Source organism: Macaca fascicularis, chromosome 4, assembly GCF_037993035.2.
Source record: "Macaca fascicularis isolate 582-1 chromosome 4, T2T-MFA8v1.1".
NCBI lineage: Eukaryota > Metazoa > Chordata > Mammalia > Primates > Cercopithecidae > Macaca > Macaca fascicularis.
Window position 1 is genome coordinate 129,177,171 of NC_088378.1, and position 24,542 is coordinate 129,201,712.

General features: G+C 44.6%; 1 protein-coding gene across 37 annotated transcripts in view; it reads left to right on the forward strand.

The window, feature by feature from the left end:
* The window catches only part of TRERF1 (transcriptional regulating factor 1), a 228,739-nt gene that overhangs the window by 87,998 nt on the left and 116,199 nt on the right, over positions 1–24,542 (forward strand). For 35 of the 37 annotated variants that reach the window (XM_045390895.2, XM_045390896.2, XM_045390889.3 and 32 more), the window contains one exon: positions 3,752–3,834. The exons of the other annotated variants lie outside the window; for them this stretch is intronic. The gene's annotated coding sequence lies outside the window, so the exon portion shown is untranslated. The remainder of the gene's footprint in view (positions 1–3,751; positions 3,835–24,542) is intronic. 37 annotated transcript variants of the gene reach the window in all.

Here is a 24,542-nt window from a genome sequence, read left to right on the forward strand (position 1 = left end):
TTGCTGATTTTCACTTTTCCCGGGCATCTTCCTCTTGTGGCTCTGGGAATCCCAGAATTGTTAGATGGTGGTCCGTAGCCAGTGATTGAAGTGGATCAGTCCAACTTCTCATTTCCCAGAAAAAGAATATTCTTTTTCCTGCTTCTGGGCGCCCAGCCCTGACTGTTCTGCCAGTCACCATGAGCTTCTCCATACAGCTGGATTTCTCACATTTCAAGCTCTCCCTTGAAGCAGGAAGAAGAGGGTATATCTATCTATGTCTACAAAAGCATGTGAAAGGGTGGCAAAGGAAGGACACCAAGACCTTGAATATGCAGGTGCAGGAAGAGGAGGGAGGAGCCAAATCCAGCCGTCCTCCTCCCCGTTAGAGTGGATGTTAGGAGGTGCTGGACTCCGGTGCCTCCTAAACAGGAAGAATAGGTATGCCTCCCAGCTTCAAGAAGGCCCCATGTCCGTTCACTTGGCCATCCCGGTTCCCCTGTATTTTCTGAAAAACTTCTGGAATCATATTGCCTGAGCATCAGGATTGTTCTGTAGATCAAATAACTGAGACACTGTGTTGAGCAGCAGGCAGTTGCAAGCATTTTCAATAGACGATTCATTGCCCTCAAGAGGCTTGCAGTCCACATGAGCACAGGGAACTCTTGCCCAGAGAAGCTAGATGCAGTGAGCTCAGAAGAGCCAGGAGAGCTTGGTAAGCTGGGTTGGTGCCGCCCAGCAGACTGCAGGAGAGGGCTGGAGCTGGGTGGCCAGACGGCAGAGCTGCAGGGGAGGAATGTGCTGGGTGTTGGGACCTTGATGGGGTGCATGGACTGGGCAGGGGATTACAGATGGGGTGAGCAGAGGTACGCATGGGAAGCAAGATTGAAGAAGGAGATGTGCACCGTTTATGAAGGATCCCAAGGGGTGGCTGTGGAGCTTGGAATGTTCCTGTATTGAGGAGCCTCCAAAGCCAAAGCATGGGGCCGGGATTGGTAAATGCAGTGCTGTAAGAAGATCCGTCTCAATTTGTGAACTGTAAATGGGCAGTCCTGGGAGGTAACTTAGGAGACATTTGTCATGTCAAGTGTTAGGAATGAAATGTTGAGGACTTGGACTAGGGTGGTGGTAGTATATGTAGAAAAGACGAGAGGGAAGTGGAAAGTTTCAAATCTTAGCTCTGCCACTTGCTACCTGTGTGACCTTGAGCAAATTCCTTCATCTCTTTCAACCTGTTTTGTCGTCTATAAATAGTGGCTAAAAACACTTCACAGGACTCTTGTTTGAGGATTTTAACTTGTAACACACCCAGTACTTAGTAGGTACTCAAGGAATAATGAATCTTCTCATGCAGGAAGAGGCATCATTTTGTGACTGGGAGGATTTAAGGGAGTGGAGTATGAGGTTCTGGGTCTGGGAGCCCGGGAGAATGATGAACCCTTCATAGAAAGAGATGGACCTGCTTGGGGCTTTGAATTCAGCTTTAGGAACTTCTCCTAAACCCTGGCTACTGAGGGCTGTCACAGAAAACCCCACATCCATGCAGATTGTGCCTCTATGAAACCACGGCCTCTGGTTAGAGCAGGGCCCTCCTGGATGCTGGCCAGCAGCTGGCTGTCTCAGTCAGGGTGTGGACTAGGGTGAGAGAGTGAGCTACCTAGGGCACAAACGTCAGGAGGTGCTGGGTTTCAGGGCCACGCCTGCACTTGATACCCACAGTGGGACATGCATCCCAGCCTCCTCTCCTATCTGCCCTTCTCCACTCAGGAGACAACCTGGCTTCTCTGTTCACTGAAAATGTTACTCCACGACTAGCCCACTCAGGTGTCCGCCTGCCCTCCTGGGTGCTGACCTGCATCTGGGCTCATTCCCACCTGATTTCCTTGCACTCAGAGAAAGAAACATCCTTCCTCCTGGCCAGAGAGAACCCTCTCCGTGTACAGGGGTCTCCCTGCTTCCTACAGCCCCTGGGACCTCACGCCTCAGTCTTGCAACCCAACTTCCTCAGACCTTCACACCCCTCAGCCTCACCTTCTCTTTTCTCCACCCCTCACAGATGGATGTATGGAAATAAGCTGCCCTTGCTAACACAGCCCACGCAGGCTGGCCTCCACCGGTGGGGGCTTGTACCTGGTCCAGGGCAGGGAGCTGGTGGGTTTGCTGCAGAGGCCTCCCGCCTTCTGCAGGGGCTGCTCTCTCTAAGGTCACCCGCGGCCTCCATGTTGCCACACACAACGGACACTTCAGTCCTTATCTGTCTGGGCTCTTTGCTGCTTTTGACACTGTGGACAGCTTCCTCCTTCTTGCAACTTTCTTTTCTCTTGGCTTATTTGATTCCATCATACAAAGTCTTTCAACAGCTATTTCTTGAGCACCTACTATGTGCCAGGCTCTGGGCACACCATAATACGATGTCCCTGCTCTCAGGGAGTTTACAATTTAAGGGAAATGGGGAAAGGGGGACGAAAAAAATAAATAAATGTCAGGTGGTGATAAGAGTTGTAAAGAGAAATACAACAGGGAAGGAGGCTAGGAAGGGGGCCGGGGTTGGAGGTGGGCCTCACTGCAAAGGACATGAGAGCAGAAACCTATAGGAAGTGACAAATGCCTGGGGGATGAATGCTGCAAGGATGGGGAAGAGCAAGTGCAGAGGGTTGAGGCAGGAGCCTTCCTGAATGTTTGAGGAAGCCATTGTGGCTGGAGGAAATGGAGGAAGGGCAGAGTAGGAGGAGAAGGGGTCAGGTGTCTCAGTCCATCAGGGAAGACGCCCAGCCAAGTCATTTGGACTGTGGCCATTTCAAGGACTTTGGCTTTTACTTTGATACAGATGAAATACTATAGGAGTGTTCTGAGCAGAAGAGTGATTTTTAAATGATCACTTAGGCTGCTCTGGAGAGCATGCTGTATTTGTTAGCTTGAGCTGCCATAACCAAGTACTACACACTGGATGGCTTAAACCACGAATTTATTGTCTCACAGCTCTAGAGGCTGCGAGTCCAAGATCAAGGTGTTGGCTGGAGACTCCAGGGACGGGTCTGTTTTGGGCCCTTCTCCAACTCTGGGTAGCTTCTTGGCTTGTGGCAGAAAACCTCCAATCTTCCAAATGTCCCCTTTTTATAAAGATACCAGAGTCATTTTGGATTAGGAACCCCCATTCTACTTTAGTAGAACCTCATCTTAACTTTTATATCATCAATGACCCTGTTTCCTAATATGACATCTTCAATGACCCTGTTTCCTAATATGCCACATTCTGAGATCCGAGGGATCAGAATTCCAACATAGGAATCTTGGAGAGACACTGTTCAACCTCCAAGACATGGTTATAGAAAGGTAAGGGGAGGAGTGGGACAACTAATTAGGGGGTTATCACAGTAACCTAATGAGAGATGCTGCTCACTTGGACCAAAGTGGTACCAGTGGAGGTGTTGAGAAATGGTGAGGGTCTGGATATTACTTTACGTTAAAGCTGGTGTCCTTTGCTGATGGATTAGACGTGGGGTGTGAGGGAAAGAGGAAAGCCATGATGACTTGGGTTTAGAGCCTGAATAACCAGAGTGAAGTTGGACGTCTTGGTCTCCTAAGTCCTCTTCTCCCCTGGGGACCTTCCTCAGCAGCCTTTGCTGGGTCCTCCTCCTGGGTGGGCCCATCAGCTGCTGGGTTCTTCAGGGTTTTATCCCGGGTCAGTCCTCCAGTCTCTTCCTGATCAATACTTACTGTTCCCATGCTGAAGCCAGATGTCCTGACTTTGCTCTTTGGGTCACTCCTGCAGGCCCTGGCTGTGGAGGATGCTGAAGGAAGAAGACGCAGAAGCAGGACAACCCTGAAAGATTCAGCCTCTTCATCCTCAAACAGGTAGCTTCTTGGGTATTGTTGGTGTTGGAACATTTTACAGCAAAGCAGTCGTAAGACCATTTCTTGGACCCACATATTGTGGAGAACGGCCCAGGAAGCGGAGGAGGGCTGCTCTGGGCCTGGACATCCATTGATTTCTAGAAAATTTTCTTTGGGAAATGGTCAGGGATTGTGGATTCACATAATGGTTTTTGGCAGCTTCTGGAATGGGGTGGAGGGCGTCTTGTCTCTCTTGATTTCGCAGAGTTGTAAATAGTTGAGGATCCAATGGACGTCCACGGATGGTAGTTCTAGAAGTGTTTAGAAGGACTTAAAAATGTCTGGGATGCATCTCTGGAGAGTGGTGGTGTAGAAGGCTGCTGTGGGAAGCTCCACAGAGAATGCCAGAGGCGGATTCCTGGACTCAGGACCCTTAGCTGGCCCTGGGGCATTCCTCGTGTTTTTATCAGCTCTGGCCTTAAGATCCCTTCCATTCTCAGTTTGTCCCTCCATAAAATGGGCATACAGCTATGATTCCTCTGCCGGGCCTCCCACAAGCTGTTTCAAGGGTCAGTAGTTTGTGCATAAATAGAATGTTAAGCTTTTATTTCAGGTGTAAACCCTGATCCAGCAGGAGATGGCTCCGTCCTCCACACATTCTTGGTGACAGTGGGGAAGGGGGTGGTGGTATCTGATTTGATTATTTCAGTGTGTGGTTTTGTTTTCTTGGCATGTGCCAAACTTTCCATTCCTCCTATGTGAGGCTCAGAGTTGATTGCTTCGGTTTCTTTTTTATTGTGCCTAATTCTGATTTAATTTTAAAGCCATTGTGTCTCAGGGTTCCAGTCGGAAACATGTGGCTCGTGCAAATGGGGTAATTGAAGAGCCTCTACTGAAAGGACTATTTATAAGGATGCAGGCAGAGTTAAGAGAAGCCAACAAGGGATGCTGAAGCACCCAGGGTCAGCAGTGTCAGGGAGCTGTTACTGTGCCTAGGCCTGGAAGGAAGAGGGAGGGATTGGCTGTCAGGATGGGAAACAGGAGCTAGAGAAGTGTCCCTGGTAGAGGAATGTAATCAACCTACAGCAGCATGGCCAGGAAAGAGCCAAGAAAATAAATATCCTCATTGAACCCCTGAGATCTCCCGTCTCCTGATGCCGGTGCCTCCCATTAGGTAGCCTCAGTCAGAGCCAGAAGGCAAGGAAACTGGGTGGGTGCTGTCCACGGAGGGCAGAGCCTCTGTAGGGCAGAGCTGTGTGGAGGGGGATGGAGGGTGGATCTGCGGAGCAAATGGGAACAGTCTCACAGAGTCAAGAGTTGAAGGTCACTTGGATTACAAGGATGTTTCTACTTTAGACCAAAAGAAGCTTTTGTGTATGTTTGAGTGAAACTTTGCATTGTGAGGTCAGCACAATGAACTGATTAATCAGCTCATGTACCTGCCATGTGCAGGGATAGGGTGGACTGCAGGGTGGGCGTGAACCAGCAGCTCAGCAGTATCCTAAACCATCCAAGTTTTTTTTTTTTTTTTTAATCTCGCTGCTCCTTCCTCCCTGGGTCAGTTCATCCTCAGGCTGGCTTCTGCACCAAACTGGCTTCTGCACCAGGCTGTGGGGACACTGGGGGTGTGTAGAGTTCTGGACACTGTCAGGGGAGGAGGAAAATAGATCTTGGGAGCCACAGCTGACATCCATCATACTGTACCACCGGTAGAAGTAGAATAATAACCTTACTAACTTGGACCAGTCATTGGGGATAATAGTGAGAGGACACTCAACCTTAACTAGTAAAAGTTTGAATCTTCCAGTGTTTTAATGTGGTATAGTGTCAAGCAGAACCTTCCCAAACACATCCTGTTAGAAGCAGGTAGCATCTGTTCTTCAGTGTGTCTTAAAACGTAGGACCGTCTAGCAGGCTAAATATACCTTCTGAAATCCCGTTTAATTTCTCATTTGCTTATTCAACCTTTTAATAGCCAGAGTAAACACTGAACTCAAATTCTGGGTTGGTGAAGATTAAATTACAGTAATGAGGTTCCTCATTTATAACCTCATCTATAAAATGGAAATAAGAATAGCACCTACTTTATAGGTTTGCTGTAAGGATTAACTGAGGTGATCCATCCGAGTCAAGCGCTTAGCCCAGTGGCTAGCCCAATAAATGTTACCTTTATTAGTGTCATATATTGCCAAATATTGTCACCTTTATGTTTTTATGTACATGTTTAATCTAGAAAATTAACTCTCTTCACAATAAATATATTATCTGCTGCTGATTAGTTCTGTTAGAGAAAAGGTAAATAAAGGTATTAAAATATTTAGTGTTTGTGGATTCTTTTTTTTACTGAAGTGTTTTTTTTTGTTTGTTTGTTTGTTTGTTTTCTGTTAGAATTCATTTTGGGGGAAGCCTAAATAGAGAGAAGTTTAAGGAGCATACAATTAAAAATAGATATAACCTCTAGAATATAGAGATTTTAAAATTTTATGGCAATATGTTCTTATATTCTTAGTTGAAAAATCTCTTAAATAGTTGATGGCCTGTCATGACCTGTGCCAGCTGATTTTTTTTTTTTTTTTTTTTTTTTGAGACGGAGTCTTGCTGTGTCGCCAGACTGAAGTGTTGAGGCACCAACTTGGCTCACTGCAATCTCCGCCTCCCAGGTTCAAGCGATTCCCCTGCCTCAGCCTCCCGAGTAGCTGGGACTACAGGCACGCGCCACCATGCCTGGCTAATTTTTGTATTTTTAGTAGAGATGGAGTTTCACCATGTTGGCCAGGATGGTCTCAATCTCCTGACCTCATAATTCACTCACCTTGGTGTCCCAAAGTGCTGGCATTACAGATGTGAGCCACTGAGCCTGGCGATTTTTTTCCTTATTCTCAGTTTGGAGGCTCTGGAGGGATGAGTGACCCCCCTTGCCTTTGGTTTCCTGAACCAGCTGTCCTGGGAGGATGGATGGATTTTCGGATCACTGGGATTGAGTGAGATGCCGCAGTACTGAGAAGCTAGTCTCGGGCATACACTTTAGTAGAATTTCAGCTGACGATATGGTGAATCATTCCCGAAAGCCTCTGGTGCCACAGGGCTGACCTCTCAGAATCCCAGGAGGGTCAAGCATCTTGATTTGGGTTTCCCAGATTAATGGTGGGGAGAGCACAGGTTGGCACAGGGCCTCCAAAAGCTTTACCACCTGTTTCAGAACCAGGAGGAGGAGGCTTTGACGATGGAGGGCTGAGCATGTAGGGTGCAGCAGGAGAACAGTGTTCCAGAATGACCAGGAGCTTTGAAGACTACATTCTTCATCCCCACTCCCCTGAGTGTTGACTAAAGTTAGACTTCCGTTTTCTGTAGGTTGTTAGTTGCACTTGGGGCTTGCCACCATTTTGATACCTAGATGAGCACTGATTGACTCCAAATTCCTTGGCTCAGAGAGTGCTGTAAACTAGTGGTTCTCAAATGAAGATTGCCTGGACCAAGAAAGCACTAGGAGAGAGAGAGAAAAAAAAAAAGAAAAAAAAAAAAAAGCTTTAGGGCATTGGCCTAGGACTCCCAGTCTTTTTTATTTTGCCAAGTTAGGACATTTTAAAAACTCTTAACACTCATCACCAAGCTTTTATGAAAAAACCATCTTAATGCCAAAGTAGTAGGAAAAGATAATATAAGAACAAAACAAAAATCTTTAAATTGAAAACGCTTAGCTTTAGGAATAATTTACTACATTGTTCTTATTTTTCTGACATCACCTGTGAAAAGTACACCAAGGGAGGGTGGGCACTGCCCTGCATTTGCCCTCCAGGTGTTGGGCGCTCACCCGGTGATGTGGAGTTAGCTCCTGAATGCGCAACTGTAGGGAAATACACCCTACTTTTTGAAGCCTCACTTGGAGCCTAAGAGTTCTCTAGAGTCATATCTTGATTGGATTTATAAGTTAAAGTTGGGAGAAAATCCATTTTAATACAAGTTTTGGTAAATCCAATTTATTTTATAAAGAGGGAACCGTTTACCCTCCAGTCATTAACTTAGAATTGTTAGTTTAATTTTCCACCAGCAGGAAGAAAATCTTACAATACCTAAGTAGTTCAAATTAGAAAGTGTGTCAACAGTTTTTCCTTTTCCACCATTTAACCCTAAAATTGATAAATGTCTTCAATTTGATCTGGCTTTCAGCTGTATGGTATGCCTCTGCGGGTGGGAAAGGGTGTGTGCGCCACCTCCCCACCCCCCCACAAATATGCAGAAAGCTTGGTTTGATCCCTGGAGCTCCAGAAAGGAAGGGGTGCTTGTGAGAAATGTTGCTGGTAAGTGCTAGTATTAATACTTGTAGCAGTCACTTGCTGGTGTTAGTACTTGTAGCAAAAGTTGCATCTCAGAAGTGCCAAAATAGTGTGACTTTTTAAGACGCCTTTTGGAGTCATTAAAAATCCCCAAACATACACCCAACCACCCCTGCCATCCAGAAGCTTAACTAAACATTACTCATTCTGCTTTCATTACACGTCTGCCTGGCTTTGCCACAAACACACTTTGCCTTCCAGCCAGGATTAAGCTTCTGTGTTAGGCCATGACTGGTGTGAAAGCAACTCCTCTATCCTTGTTGACCAGGACAGAAAGACTGCTTGCTCGCCCGTGTGAAATTATGAATGGAATCATGAAATCCTGGAGCCAAAGCAAGTTTGTTGCCTTCCTGCAGGACTGTCCTAACACTCATCACCTTGACTGGCAAAAGGTGTCCTAATTCTAACATTTCATGGGTCTCCTGTAAACAAGGACGTGATCTCAGATGTGTCTTTCTCAATAAAAAGACCATTCTGTGGCACTCTAACACCTACAGTTATTGCCTGTTAACCGCATTCCTGGGCAAAGCATTACCATTTGAGTCCTTCTAGTATCCTCATCTGTGCTCATATGCTTTTATGGCACAGTTCTTGCACGTTCTAGCAAACACTGGATTTTTTTTTTTTTTTTTTTTTTTTTTGAGACAGAGTCTTACTTTGTCACCCAGGCTGGAGTGCAGTGGCACAGTCTTGGCTCACTCCAACGTCTTCCTCCTGGGATCAAGCAATTCTCCTGCCTCAGCCTCCTGAGTAGCTGGGATTACAGGCACACACCACCAAGCCTGGCTAATTTTTGTATTTTTAGTAGAAACGGGGTTTCACTATGTTGGTCAGGCTGGTCTGGAACTCCTGACCTCGTGATCCACCCGCCTTGGCCTCCCAAAGTGCTGGGATTACAGGCGTGAGCCACTGCACCCGGCTGACATTGAATCTTAATTTGTTCAGACCCCTTACCACTGGTTTCACTTAAGGCATATCTTACTCCACGGCAGATGACATTGTACTTTTTGACAGACATTACCACAACATTTTTGTCTTAGCTCAGGCTGCCATAACAAAATACCATAAAGTGGGTTGATTAAACAATAGAAATTTATGGGCCGGGCGCAGTGGCTCACACCTGTAATCCCAGCACTTTGGGAGGCTGAGGTGAGTGGATCATGAGGTCAGGAGTTTGAGACCAGCCTGGCCAACATGGTAAAACCATGTCTCTAAAAATACAGAAAAATTAGCCAGGTGTGGTGGCAGGCACCTGTAATCCCATCTACTCGGGGGGCTGAGGCAGGAGAATCATTGAACCCGGCAGGCGAAGGTTGCAGTAAGCCAAGCTTGTGCCACTGCACTCCAGCCTGGGTGACAAAAGAGCAAGACTCCATCTAAAAAAAAAAAAAGAAATTTATTTTTCACAGCTCTGGAGGCTGGGAAGCCCAAGATCAAGGTGCTCAGCAAGGTAAGTTTTATTCTGAAGCCTCTTCTCTTGGCTTGTGAGTGAGAGCCATCTTGCTGTGTGCTCACCTGATCTCTTCCTTGTGCACCCAGAGACAGGAATCTCCTCTTCCTCTTCTTATAAAATCACCCATCCCATCGTGAGAGCTTCACTCTCATCACCTTACCTAAACTTAATTATCTCTCAAAGACCTCATCTCCGAATGGCATCCCATTGGGGTTTAGGGCTTCAACATAGGAGTTTGGGGGAAGATAAACATTCAGTCCAAAACAACTCTGAGCCTTTATTTGTGGTGCCTGTGAAGTGCTTGTAGGGTCACTGGTCCAGGGGCCCTGCAGTACAGAAAGCCTTAGAGTGACAAGTGTTTATTGCAGTGGAAGAGGGGAAGCATCCTAGGCTGGAGATGACACAATAAAATGGGAAGTTGGAAGACCTTTACCACAGAGCTGGAGGTGACCTGGGGCTAGACAGAGGTTCTCCTTGTCTCTCCAGGTCTTAGCTTTTCTAGTTCCGAATGTCAGTGGTCAAGTTGTGGTTGCCAAACTTGGTCAGCCTCAATGAAATTTGAATGGTTCAACACATCCAATATACCATGATCACCTTCTATAACCTTCATGTGCCTCTTAAAAGGAGGCTCTTGGAACCAAAGCCTGGGAAAATGCGTTTTTTTCTCAACACTTTATCATCTTGGGCATTTACTCCCTTTTCTTGGGGGAAAGAACGGCCATAAATTATAATAGAGTTGTTCCATTTGAGATCAGTATCTTACATGTCATTCTAAATGTATACTAACATGGTAATGTCCACATGGACACACACACGCTCATACACCCCTGTGCCAGGTGGAATATTTTAAGATATAAAAAAGCCTTTGAAAATCCTTTTAAACTCTCAAGGAACAGATAATTCCTATGTTATATAAACTGTTCTGGGATTGAGAAAAAAGATGGAAAACTTCCAGATCCTTCTTTCAAGCAAGCATGGCCCTGATATCAAAACAGGCAAGTCCCCAAAGGGAGGATCTATACCAGTCTCACTTAGGAATGTAAAAGTTTTAGACATGCCGGGCGCGGTGGCTCAAGCCTGTAATCCCAGCACTTTGGGAGGCCGAGACGGGCGGATCACGAGGTCAGGAGATCGAGACCATCCTGGCTAACACGGTGAAACCCCGTCTCTACTAAAAATACAAGAAAATTAGCCGGGCGAGGTGGCGGGCGCCTGTAGTCCCAGCTACTCGGGAGGCTGAGGCAGGAGAATGGCGTGAACCCGGGGGGGGGGGCGGAGCTTGCAGTGAGCTGAGATCGCGCCACTGCACTCCAGCCTGGGGCACAGAGCAAGACTCCGTCTCAAAAAAAAAAAGAAAGTTTTAGACAAAATTCTGGTGAGTAGATTTCAACAATAGAGAATGTGAATGTTCTACCATAACCAAATAGATTATATTCCTGGAATGCAAGAATGGCTTCATATACATATATTTCCCTATGGTTCACGTAAGTTGTTTAAATAAAAATATGTAATAACCTCATTAATTCCAAAAGTGTATTCAATCAGTTTTTAAGTTTTTACATACCACTTTAAGAGTGATATATAAAGTGACCAATCTTTAACATTATAAGAAAGATCAGGTTCATGCAGCCCACTGCCACTGTACTTACTGGTGAAACACTAAAGGCATCACTGGTTACCTCTTCAAGTTTTAGTCAATGCAGAGAGTCATAAAATAGTACCTTGGAGAATAAATATTATAAAGAAAAATGATAACGTTATTATTAACTACAGATTGCCTAGTTGTAGATGAAGAAGACTTAAAGAGTTTAACTAAAACCCTATTTCTAGATGATGAACTTGAAATTAAGGATTTAGATTCTTCTGAAATTAGTTCATGAGTCTAATGCCATTCCTCTGAAAGTCCCATCAGGATGTTTTAAATTTCACAAGATGTTTCTATGTCTGCTTGGAAAAATAAATAGATAAGAACATCGGGGGAATTCTGAAAGTGGTTTTGGGGGAAGGGAGTCAGATCTATTGGATATTAAAATATATAGCACTACCAGGTATTAAGATGCAATATAGGCCGGGCGCGGTGGCTCAAGCCTGTAATCCCAGCACTTTGGGAGGCCGAGATGGGCAGATCACGAGGTCAGGAGATCGAGACCATCCTGGCTAACACGGTGAAACCCCGTCTCTACTAAGAAATACAAAAAAAATAGCCGGGCGAGGTGGCAGGCGCCTGTAGTCCCAGCTACTCGGGAGGCTGAGGCCGGAGAATGGCGTGAACCCGGGAGGCGGAGCTTGCAGTGAGCTGAGATCCGGCCACTGCACTCCAGCCTGGGCTATAGAGCGAGAGACTCCGTCTCAAAAAAAAAAAAAAAAAAAAAAAAAAAAAAGATGCAATATAAAGCCTTTGTAATTAAAATACTATGGTGCTGTCATAAAAGGAGAAAGCAGATTAGTGAACTAGGATAGTTCAGAAATAGACCCTTGCATAAATAATTTAATAAATCATAAAGCAGTCATCACAAATCAGTGGGGAAGGGAAAATTATTCAATAAATAATTCTGATGCCTCATTAGCAATTTGGGAAAAATCATTTTGGCTTCACCAAAATGAATTACAGATGGATTAAACGATTAAAGTGCAAAATGTAGAGGCATAGGAAATCTGTAGCATTGAATATTGCTTAGAAACAAAGGAAAGCATTCAAAAAGGAAAAGAATAGTCAATCAAACTACAGGAAAATGAAGCGTTTATGTAAAAAAAAACACAGGGAAACAGATTGGGGAAAGACTGGCAATAATATGACAGCATTAATCTTTATACTGTGAAGTGCTCAAATTAAAAAGAAAAGTACTAAACCTCGTTAGAACACTTGAATAGATAACTAAATACAACACTAAACAAATATATAGAAAATGTACAAATTCAGTAGTAATAAGAAATATGCCCTCTCATGGCTTTGCAGGCTGCATCTGGACCCTTCCCCCAAGCACTGACACAAGCACCCTCCAAGGCAGCTGGATCCACACCCGGATCCCATCCATGCCTCACAAAGGGCCTCTGGCCACATTCCAGCTCTTACACCAAGACCCCTGAAGATCTTCATCCAAGCTGGTGATAGGTACATATATTCTAGCTACTTTTGTGTACATTTGAAATTTTTCACAATAAAACATAAAAAAATTAAAGTAATACATGTCCATTGTTGAAAGCTTATAAAATATAGCAAATATGTAATTCCACAACTACCATCACCATTTTGATTGAAATCCTCCCATAATCTTTTCTTATGCATTTATAACGTGTTTATATATATATGTATATACACACACTTTTTTTAAACAATAAAGAAATCATACTACTTGAATTGCTTTATATCCTGCTTTTTTACCTTATGAGCGTTTTTATGCTTTGTTCATTCAGATATTCAGCATAATTTTAATGGCTATAAATTGTTTCAATACATGAATACACATACACACATGTATCATAATGTATTTAACCAGCTCCTTACAGATAGAGTTTGTTTGTTTGTTTGTTTGTTTTTTGAGGTGGAGTTTCGCTTTTGTTGCCCAGGCTGGAGTGCAATGGCGTGACCTTGGCTCACTGGAACCTCCACCTCCCGGGTTCAAGCGATTCTCCTGCCTCAACCTCTTAAGTAGCTGGGATTACAGGCACCCGCCACCACGCCTGGCTAATTTTTTGTATTTTTACTAGAGACAGGTTTCACCATGTTGGCCAGGCTGGTCTCAAACTCCTGACCTTAGATGATCCACCCTCCTTGGCCTTAGTGCTGGGGTTACAGGAGTGAGCCACCACACCTGGCCCTGAGGTTTTTTTTTTTTTTCATCTTCCTATTCAAACAACTCTGATGCATAGTTTGCATATTGTTTAATTATTTCTTTCAACAAATATCTAGAAAGTCAAACAGGTTGTGGTTGTTTTTTGTTTGTGTTTTTTGAAAGGGAGTCTCACTCTGTCGCCCAGGCTGAGGTGCAATGGTGTGATCACAGCTCACTGCAGCCTCGAACTCCTGGGCTCAAGCCCAGCCTCCTGATTAGCTAGTACTACAAAGTGATGAGTTTACAGGTGTGAGTCACTGCACCCGGCCTGGGAAAGCTAAGGCATTTTTTTCCTATTGTCATACCATATTACTCATTGAAATTATGATACAATTTTCAACTCCTTTTTTCAGTGTATATGATTACCCATTTCATGATAATCTTAGCAATGTTGGATCCTGTATTCATAATATTTTAAATGTATAAATCTGATAAAGAGATAAAGACTATCTCATTTTCATTTGCATGTATTTGATTATTAGTGAGTTTGAAAATCTTTTTATATGTGTATGTCATTTACATTTCATATTTTGTAACTAAGTGGTTATGTCTTTTCCCCCAGTTATTACATTTAACTCTCACTTAACTGGCTCACAAGGGCTCTTTACATATTAAAGGATTCTAACCTTGGTTCATTTTTGGACAATTCATTTGTCCAGAATTGTTTAAGTAGATCTTGCTAAAAGGTCGTACGTCTAGATTTTTTTCCCTTTGAGCTCTTGTAATTTTCTACTTTTTTTTTTTTTTTTTTTTTTTTGAGACGGAGTCTCGCTCTGGCTCCCAGGCTGGAGAGCAGTGGCGTGATCTCAGCTCACTGCAAGCTCCGCCTCCCAGGTTCCCGCCATTTTCCTGCCTCAGCCTCCCGAGCCCCTGGGACTACGGGTGCCCGCCACCGAGCCCGGCTAATTTTTTTTGTATTTTTTTAGTAGAGATGGGGTTTCATCGTGTTAGCCAGGATGATATCGATCTCCTGACCTCGTGATCCACCAGCCTTGGCCGCCCAAAGTGCTGGGATTACAGGCGTGAGCCACCGCGCCTGGCCATAATTTTCTACATTTTAATGTTTGTAACCACATTCACTATTTTAAGATTTCACCATATAACACTGCTACCTAAAGTCTGCTTTTTAATTTCAGTAACTTTTGGTTATCAAATAAGACATGTTTGTGGTCAAATCAAATAAATCTTAAAAATATACCTATAATTTGACTAACATACAGTGCATCAGATAAAATTTGGTAGATTTCCTTTTAGTAGTTTTTCTGTGTGTGCATATTAAGGTAACACTAGCTGAAGAAACCATTAAAGCACCAAATTATGAGACTGGATGCAGTGACTCACGCCTGTAATCCGAGCACTTTGGGAGGTCGAGGCTAGAGGATGGCTTGAGCCCAAGAGTTCAAGACCAGCCTGGGCAACAGGGCAAAACCCTATCTCCATAAAAAATTAGCCAGGCACGGTTGTGTGCCTGTGGTCCCAGCTACCCAGGAGGCTGAGGTGGGAGGATCACCTGAGCCTGGGAGGTTGAGGCTGCAGGGAGCCGTGATCATGCCACTGTATTCCAGCCTGGGTGACAGAGTTGGGACCCTGTCTCAAAAACAACAACAACAACACCCACACCAAATTATGGCTTAACACAATAGAGTTTATTTCTCACTCAGTCCAACATGGGTGTTTCGGATTGGTGGTCACTCCACCGGTGGAGCCCTCCCCTGAGCGATTCAGCAGCCCAGGCCCCTTCCATTGGTTGCTCTTCCATTCCCTAGGGTCTTGGAGTCCCCTGTGTCCGTTTGGCAGATGGAGGAGGAGAGCACGGAGAAGGCACATCACTTTCCACCTCCCTCAGCCTAGAAGTGCTCAAATCACTTTCCATTCCATTGGTGGGAGTAGTTACATGGCACAACCTAGATACAGGGGGTGCTGGGGCATGTAGCCCCTGGCTGAGCAGCTGCTTCTCGCCGAAAATCCCACACTCTGGAAAGAGAAGCATAAATATTTGTTGGACATTTAGCTGAATCTGCCACAAGATACTATATTTATAATGCACATGATATATATAATGTATATGCTGTATGTTTTTCCTTCACAAAATAGAACCATCCTATTAATAGCTTTGAGTTTTAGCATAATTTTGTGAGCATTTCCCTGTGTCTTTAAATCTTTTTCAGAAACATGAGTTTTAAAGCCGACATAGCATTCCTTGTATTGATGTATCATTTATTTAACTATTTTTCTATTATGGTACCATTGGATTTTTCTAGATTTTTATTAGTATGAATATTGCTGCTATAAATGTCTTTGCACATAAATCTTGGAGTATTCCTCTGATTATTTCATCAGGGAATATTCTTGGGAGTGAACTCAGTATTAAGGCTAGTGATCCATATCACCAGATGGCCCTTCAGAAATGTGGACTAATTTACAGTCATCAGTAGCATCTGAGGATTTCTATTTCAGAGCATCCTTGACTATCGTGAACAGTATAGTTGTTTCAGTTTTTGCCAATTTGATCGTTGAAAATAGTATCGTGTTGTTTCAGTTTGCAAACTTTGCTTACTAATGGATTTGAACATTTTTCATGAGGCCATCAGTAATCTGCATGTGTGTGTGTGTGTGTGTGTGTGTGTGTGTGAGAGAGAGAGAGAGAGAGAGAAAGAGAGAATTGCCTCTTTGGGTCTTTTCTCATTTTTATTTTGCAGTGTTCCATCTTTTGAAAAATCATTTACAGGGGATTTTTATGCGGTGTGTGTATTCACTTGTCACATGTTGCAAGTGTTCTTATCTAGCTTCTTATTTTCATGTTTTTGCTTCATAACCTCATTTTCTTAAGTTAAACTCTGCAGTTGCAACCCCGATGTGTGGTGTTATACCCATTGAGTCTTGCCCAGTTAACAGTACTCCTGAGATTAAGAACATTTTAAAAAGCAAACCAGACTCTTTTTCCTGGCCTGTCATAGGGTTTGAATGTCCTTAATGTGAATGTTTGTTATCTGAGAGTGAGGAGGTTTAAACTCGTCATCAAGAAAATGGACTTGACAGGAAGGATTTGGGGCACTGGTCTAAGTTATCCATGGAGATAGTGAGATCAGCTTCTCCATGCTCCTTCCCTTCCCTGGGAACTTCAGAGAGGCAGAGAGGCAGGCTGAGAGATGGCATCTGATGACTCCATGCTTTAACCAAGTGAGTAACAGTGGGGACTCAGGGTCCATCTGGCCATTTTTTGTGTTAGAGCTTATAAAGAACACACGTGTTAGAGCATCAGGGACACAAACTGTGGCACAGGGAAGTTAAATGTAGTTTTAGCTCTGTCACTAACTAACAGACTATGTGACCTGGAGCAAGTCGCTTGTCTACTCTGGACCTCGTTTACTCATCTGCAAAACATGAGGGTTTGTTCTAGGTGGATGTGTTGGGTTAGTGAATTCCAGAGCTGTGTGGTGGGCTTCTCAGTGAGGCCTCTCTTGCATTCACTGGCTGCACTGACCTGTGTCAGGTGGTTGGTCAAGGAGCAGGGAGAAGTCTAGTCCCTTTGGTCTCCCAAATGATTTATGAAGGAAATCAATCTAGTATGTATCTGTTCCAGATAGAATGCGATCTAAATATGATAGTCCACTAATAAGATTAGATGAATCTAATACGATTTTCCTCTAAAACACAAATACTGTACCACTTTTAATTGTAGTAGCCAAATTAAATTACTCATCCTAAATTAGATTTTCAGCAAACTTAATTTGAACATGAGCTCAGTACTGCAGGCCCTGAGTAATTTTTTAAGATATAAAATAAATCAGTGGGATACTGGTATTGTTCCTCTGGGCTCTTTGGCAGTTACCATGAAAGGGAATAGGTAAACATCTGGAGAAAACAGGCAGAAATAGAGCTGAGATGGACACTAATTCTTTGGCTTACCATTGAAGGGTTTTACCCCCTCCATCACTGTGACCCTCCCTGGTCTTAGAAGACAGGAAGCAAATAAAGGCAGACCCAGTAATCACTTTGGTTTTATTGCTTATGATTGTCTTTCTTCTTTTTGTTCCTTGAATGATCTTTTTCACCTCTTCACCCACTTCAGGACACCAGGTAGGAAATGGTTCACTGGGTAGCTTATGGAGCCACAGGTTTAGTGAGGAGTTAGAAGTTACCTGAAAACCAACCCAGACTGGTTCAAGCAAAAGAAGAAAATGTATTGGCCTATGTGGTTGAACAATCTAGGGGTAGATTCTAGCATCAGGTGAGGCTTTACCCAGGGCTCAGCTGAGATGCCCCGAAACCAGTTTTTCCAGTGGAAAAAAAACAAGACAGCTTCCTTGATGGGCTACCCAAAGGTCTGGAATTGAGTTTAGTTGCCCCTGACTGGGTTCGCTTGGCTCCTGTGCTCCCCTAAAACAGATACTGTCTGAGAGGATTGGACAAATTGAGAGATTCAGAAGACTCTTGGGAAAGTAGACAGGGTAGTTAGTGAAGCTGGGGAAGTAGGTCCCTCCAAACCCTCATGGTGCATTATACAGAGCCTTCGGCAGTTCCAAGCACTTAGGCTTACACTGTCTCATTTCAACTCTAAATGACCCTAAGAGATAGATAGGACATGTTCATGGATGCAGAAGTAAAGGTGGGATCAACTTACCCAAGACCTTGCAGTGGTAGAACTGGGACCAGACTCTATCTCGTGAGTCTTCCGTTTCTTTTCACTGTATCCTGCCTTCCTTCTAACTTATCTTTCCCACTGCCCCCTCCCTTCCATTCCTTTTAGCACCATCGCAGTGTTCTTCATTAAATAGACAGTCAATGGTTGTTAACTTGTTATTGAATGACCAGTGTACCATTAGACCAAAGGTGGCCTTTTTGCTCATACTTAGTGAATATCATTATAGCAAAAACCAATGTGGTCGATTCCCAGTTATTAATCTGTAGATCGTCCCCGGTAATTCAGTTTCTCTTTCTCTGAATTATGGAGTGTTCTTCTAACAGAAGGATGAAATTTGTTTAGCTTGAGGGTAGACCTGTAAAGAGGAGCCAGGGAGGCCGGGCGTGGTGGCTCACGCCTGTAATCGCAGCACTTTGGGAGGCAGAGGCAGGTGTATCACCTGAGGTTGAGAGTTCGGGACCAGCCTGGCCAACATGGTGAAACCCTGTCTCTACTAAAAGTAAAAAATTAGCTTGGCATGGTGGTGCATGGCTGTAATCCCAGCTACTCGGGAGGCTGAGGCAGAAGAATCGCTTGAACCTGGGAGATGAAGGTTGTAGTGAGCCGAGATCGCCACTGCACTCCAGCCTGGGTGACAGAGTGAGACTCCATCTCAAAAAAGAAAAGAAAAGAAAAGAAAAAAAAAGCCAGGGAAATTTGGGTATGTGTTTATACAGACATGCACACTGACTTTCATTACAGGGTTAAGTATGTTTCAATTCCCCACCTTCATAGTGTGGACAGCTGAAGTCAGATTTGATGCCCATCTTTCTATTCCAGTGTAACTCACATTTGTGAAGGTCACTATTGGCAAGTTTCCTATTTACTCAAGCCAAAGACGTGTGGATAGGTGTGCCATTTAGAAACACTTTCAGTAATAACTATACATTCATCTTTGATTTTTGAGAAAAATCACACAGATACCTGCTATGTTCTTCCTGCCCGGAAAATGCTCCCCGTTTGGTATTACTTCTCAGGTTTTATTTCTGCTCCCTCTGGGGAACTCTGCGGACTTTGTCCAGCTTTGTTGCTCCTTGTGCTGAAATTCTGTGTTCCACAGTTAGCTCTTCCCCATACCTGGTGGTTCGCAGATTGGTTTATCTGTGAGGGTTTTATCTCCTTGATCATTTGGCTCACTCTTTGAGGTCAGGGCTTGGTCTTACCACTTTTCTTTTGTTTTTAGTCCTCCACAGCACATACTGCCATGTGAAGGAGAAGCGGTGATCCGTTGGTATTTGCCTCGGTGGCTGGGGCGGTTGCTGTCCTGAGGTCTCCCGCATGACCAGCATTTATACATGATTTTGCAGTTGTTCCGTTACTTATCTACATTCTCACAGTACAGTTCTTGGCACATCTTAAGGGGAAAGTAAGTATGTGTTGAATAATTGAACGATTCTCACCTCTACACCATCCCTGCCTGCACATCCACTCCCTCTCCCTGACTGAACCATCAGTTCTCAGAAGGCACAGACTGTGTCTTATTGTGCTTTGTGTTCTGAATCTTGCCTAACAAACTTTCTGCCACACAGTAAATGCTCAGTAAATCCTTGTTGAATGAACAGATTATGTGGGTGGAGTAATCTCTTAGAACCTGCCTTTGGGAGAGGTGGGTGGGAACTGAAGCTCTAAGAGGGAAGAGGGAGATGGAGAATGAATGGGGATGGCTTCAAGATTGAGTACGCCAACCTCTCCAGCTTCTTCTGATTTCCAAGTTTGTTACAGATAAGGTGCTTATTTCTCCAAGAGGGATACATGGGGTCCTCTCCCAACTGGTCGGCTGATAAGCTCGTGTCTGTGAAACAGTGGAATAAAGGATAGTGGCTGTGATTCTAGGTTTTATTTTAAGAACAATAAAGAATTTTATTCTACCTCAGCCCCTTTGGAAACCTGTATGGTTGAGATGAGAGGATACAAGCCAGAAGGACCAGCAGGAAGGACACAGTAGTCACCTCCCTGGGTTGACCATTGGCCCCAGGGGTGCTAACGAGCAGTGACGGTTCCACAAAGGATGTGAGAAAGAACACCCAGTTATCAGGCAACTTCTTAGCATCCCTGAGGATGGTATGGCTGGGTTGACCAACTTGTCCTGCTTTGCTTGGGGCTGTCCTGGTTTTAGTACTGGAAGTCCTGAGTTGTAGGATGGCTGGTCTCTTTAGATGCCACTTGCTCTCTTCCCTGCCCCCTGCAAAGCTGTCTTTTGAAATTCCTTTTCCCTTTGCAGTGTCCTTGACTTGGCCTCTTTCCTCCTCTTTCTGCCTTCTCCACTGCTTCTACCCGAGCCTTGCTTGCATTTCTAATAGAGGCCTTTCTAGAGCAGTGCTCTGAATCACTGTGGATTGACCAGAGTTCTTGGAGCTGGACATAGACGCACATGCTTCTCTTCCTCTCTGGCTCTGGTTGGCTCCTGAAATCAACTGAGATGTGAAAGCTCTGTCACAGAGAGTTAGAATTCATCTGCCTTCAGGGGGAGTCGGCCCTCTGTGCAGGAGGCTGTTTGTGCACATGTGGTGCTCAGTAAGTGGGCAGCTGATTAACTGGTCAAAGCAGCACCCCCTGCCTGGAAGGCAGGGGCAGGGGAATTGGCAGTGACTGGGGTGGCTCTGCCTACAGTCCTGAGGTGACAGGCGCTGAGGTCCACCTCCTGTCTCCAGCCTCAGCACCCTGGTCTGCTGCTGGCTCAACCTGAGCATGAGCCCGCCCTCTTCCTCGCAGCCTTCTTGCCCACACTTACCTCATTTTTCTTAGAACTCCCATTACACATATAGTAAGCGCTGTGCCGTTAAGGGAGTGCACTTGTTTTCTTCCTCGTTTCTTGTGTGTTAGTCCTTCTCTGAAGGCTGACTTTATCTTTTGTTTCCTTTTCTTCCACCTGATAGCACCTGCTGGGCCCAGAGTTGGCCCTCACTGGGTGCATATTATTGATTAATGGCACCTCGGTGATTTATGGGTGTAAGTCACTGGGTTGGTTTCGTATGGGCACCTGTATACAGAATATGCTGTCAGAATGGAGAAGGAGAGCAGGAATCAAGACAGTGCTCCAAGCCAGGCCCAGGATCTTGGATGGAATTCAGTTATCCTGACTTCCAGTTTAATACTGGCATGGGAGAATGAGGCTTTTAATGCAAAGTGGATTTTTAGTTGCAAAAGACTGCACTTTATATATTAGTTTAGCTTTACATTTTCTGAAACATTCTAATATAATTTAAAAACAATCACAGAGGATTAAATAATTCTGAGACTGCTCTGGAGAGGCAGTGAAATAGTTTTTGGTTTTTAGAGTTTTCCTTTTTTGGAGGAGTTCTGAAGGAGGTGCTGCTGAGTCCTAGGCCCATGTAAACCTCGTTCTGTTATTTCTCTCAGCATTGCCGGTCTGTGAGTGAAGAAGCTGCACCAGCCCGCTGTCAGGAAGGTGGATAAGCTGTCACTGGGCCTCACCTCTTGCTCGGGTCCTCTGTAACCCACGTATGCTTCTCCCGTGTGTGTGTGTGCGTGTGTGTGTGTGTGCGCGTGCGCACATGCATAAATGTGTTTGCTTTCCAGTGTAATTGCTTTACAAACTTATAGGAATAATACATGGTCTTTGTAAAACATTTAGAAAGAAGTTAAAATCGTCTTTGCTCCTACCTTTTAGAAAGAACCGCAATGAACGTTTTCATGTGTAGCTTTCTAGACTTTTTTTTCTGTCCACTCACACATGCTCAGACACACAGTAATGCTTTTACACAGATGAGATCATCATATATAGAATTTAGAGGCAGGCCTGCCTTCTTTTGCCTAACAATATATTATGGACATTTTCTCCATGACAATATAGGTTAACTTGCTCATTCATTCAGCAAATACCACATGCCTACCACATGTCCAGCACTGTCCTGGGTGCTGAAGATATAGCAATGAACAAAACAGAGAAGATTCCCTGCCCTCATGGAACCTATAATCTAGTTGGGCTAGACATGCAGTAACAAATAAGTACAATATGTAGAAGGTTAGAAGGTAGTAAGTGTTGTGGGAAAAAAATGAGACAAAGAAGGTGGATAGGGTGCACTTTGTAGTTTTCATGCAGGTGGTCAGGTGAAGTGGCAGCCTTTGAGCAAGCATCTGGTAGGGGGCTGTGACATTTAGCAAGCAGCATGTCCTGCCAAGGTGGCTGCTTGGGTTGATCTCCAGTTGGGACTGGAGGAGATATCCTATCAGAGCCTTAGTAGCACTGGGCAGGAACTGCCCAGATGCCTTGTGGTAGAAAAGATGGCCCAGGCTTGAGCACTCAAGCATTTTCCTGTGTTAGTCATTAACAATAATGATGACCACCATTTATATATCATTATACAGTTTCCAAAGCAGCTTTTTACCTATCCTCCTGGCCCTGTTGCTTACTAGCTACACAGTTTTGGGTAAATAACTCATCTTCTCTGGGCCTCAGTTTCCTCATTTACAAAATAATAGGATTTTTATACAGCTGAAATGAGTTAATGGAAGCGATATGCATAGAGCAGTGCTGGTCAGAGCTCAGCAAGTTCAGCTGTTATTATGACTGCCTTTCCGTTACTGCTGGCACCCAACCTGCGAAGAGGACATTCTGCTCAGTTTAGAGATGAGGAAGCTGAGGCTTGGGGAGTTTAACAGCGCTAGTTAACAAGTTTGGAACAATAGTGGAGGCGTGGAGCAGGGTCTCCAGTCTGGCCTTGAGACTCCAGGCAGCTCGGTCTTTGGGAGCACCTACCTTTCTCTAGGTGAATGCAGCTCCTTCTCCTTCAGGTGGGATGCCCAGGAAGAGTTGGCCTCCAATTCTATGCAGTGCCTTCTTGCCTGCTCTGTCGGCCTGGGGCCAAGGGACGGTTGGGGCAGGAATAAGGAAGGATATGGCTGGAGCTTCCACAGGCAAGAACTGAGGCTCAGCAGCTCTGCTGGCATCCCCACACGGTCAGTTATGCCTCAGTTCATCTTCCTCCCCCTACCCTCTTAACACTGTAGGCGCCAGCTTATAAAGATCCTGCTTACAGGCTCAGAGAAGAATAAGACAATTCATGACTTTTCTAGTTTTGCATTTCTGACTTTGAGAAATACCCATGTCCTCATGTCTGTAGTAGATTGTTGAAAAAACAGCACTACCATAAACACGCACAACCAAACCCCGTACCCATTATCACTTGCCTCCTTCCAGAAGTTCTCTTGTCTGCAGCCTCACAGCTCACTCAGGCTTGTGCACGTAGGCTCTGTCCTTAGGATAACATACTTCAAAGGACCTGTGCCCTGAAGGGGGTTGGGAGGACCAGTGTCTAGAGTCAGTTCTCCTGCGAGGTCAGCAGGCACCCCCTACAACCTCACAGAGCAGTGCAACACCAGGTATACCTTTTGTGTAGTTCTCTGAAATGGATCGCAGAGTGCATGTCACCGTGGAAACCATCTTATAAATGGTGGCTACATTGAGTTAAAATAGCACTGTTAGTTTTATGCGGCAGGAACATTATGAGTTCAGAAGGCTTTTGTGGGCTGACCTGGGAGTCTAACCCTTATTTTAAATATGGTTTCTTGTGGCTACATGCTGTCAGCATTTTAAAGAAATTACTTTTAAGCAAACCTTTAGAGCAAGTTGTTTGTAACTGGGAAATTGGCACTCTGTAATTTATATTATGTTTTCTTACCATCTTGTGGGTTTCTCATATCCCAGGACTCTCCAGATGGAGTGTAAGCTCCTGGGAGGCCCAGTGACAGATGGATGGAGTTGTGGCTCAACAGTAACAGGCTCAGAAATGGCGTCAGGGTGTTGATATGAGCCAGTGTGGAGTGGGGCAGCCAGATACTATAGCAGAGTAGAGAATCCACCAGGAACAAGGTGACTGGTGTGGGAGCCATGTCTGAGTACCTGGCCCCAGAGAGGCCTTGGATGGGTCATTAGATTAGGATGACATGCCAACTTTAAATCAAATTATGTGAGTAACAGTTGGAGAAATTGGGCCTAGAAAAGAGAAGACTTGGGAGCAGTTTAATAACTGTGCTTCGTCACTTGAGGGGCCACCATGTGGTTTCCAAAAAAGAGACTGACGAGAGAGACATGTTAGTAATTTCACGGGAAGGGTTTTACAGCCAAGACTGTTGAAGACAGGAAGAACTGCTTTATGAGATAGTGAGTCCCCTATTATTAGAAGTATGCAAGGAGAGCTGGCTTGCCACTTGTGGAGAACACTGTAGAAGGGATTTAAGCACTGTATGGATGATTAGACTAGACTTTGACAGCCTTTTCTAGCCTAGAGCTTCTGTGATTCTCAGGCATAGGTAGAAAATAGATTTGATTTCCCAGGCCTCCTGTTCAGGGTGATTAACAGTGGCTGCCTGGAACAGAGGTGAGAAGGATGCAGGATTCTTGGGTCTACTAGCAATGTCTGCCATGAGTAGGGGCTGGAGTTGCAGGATACCCAGTATTTGCC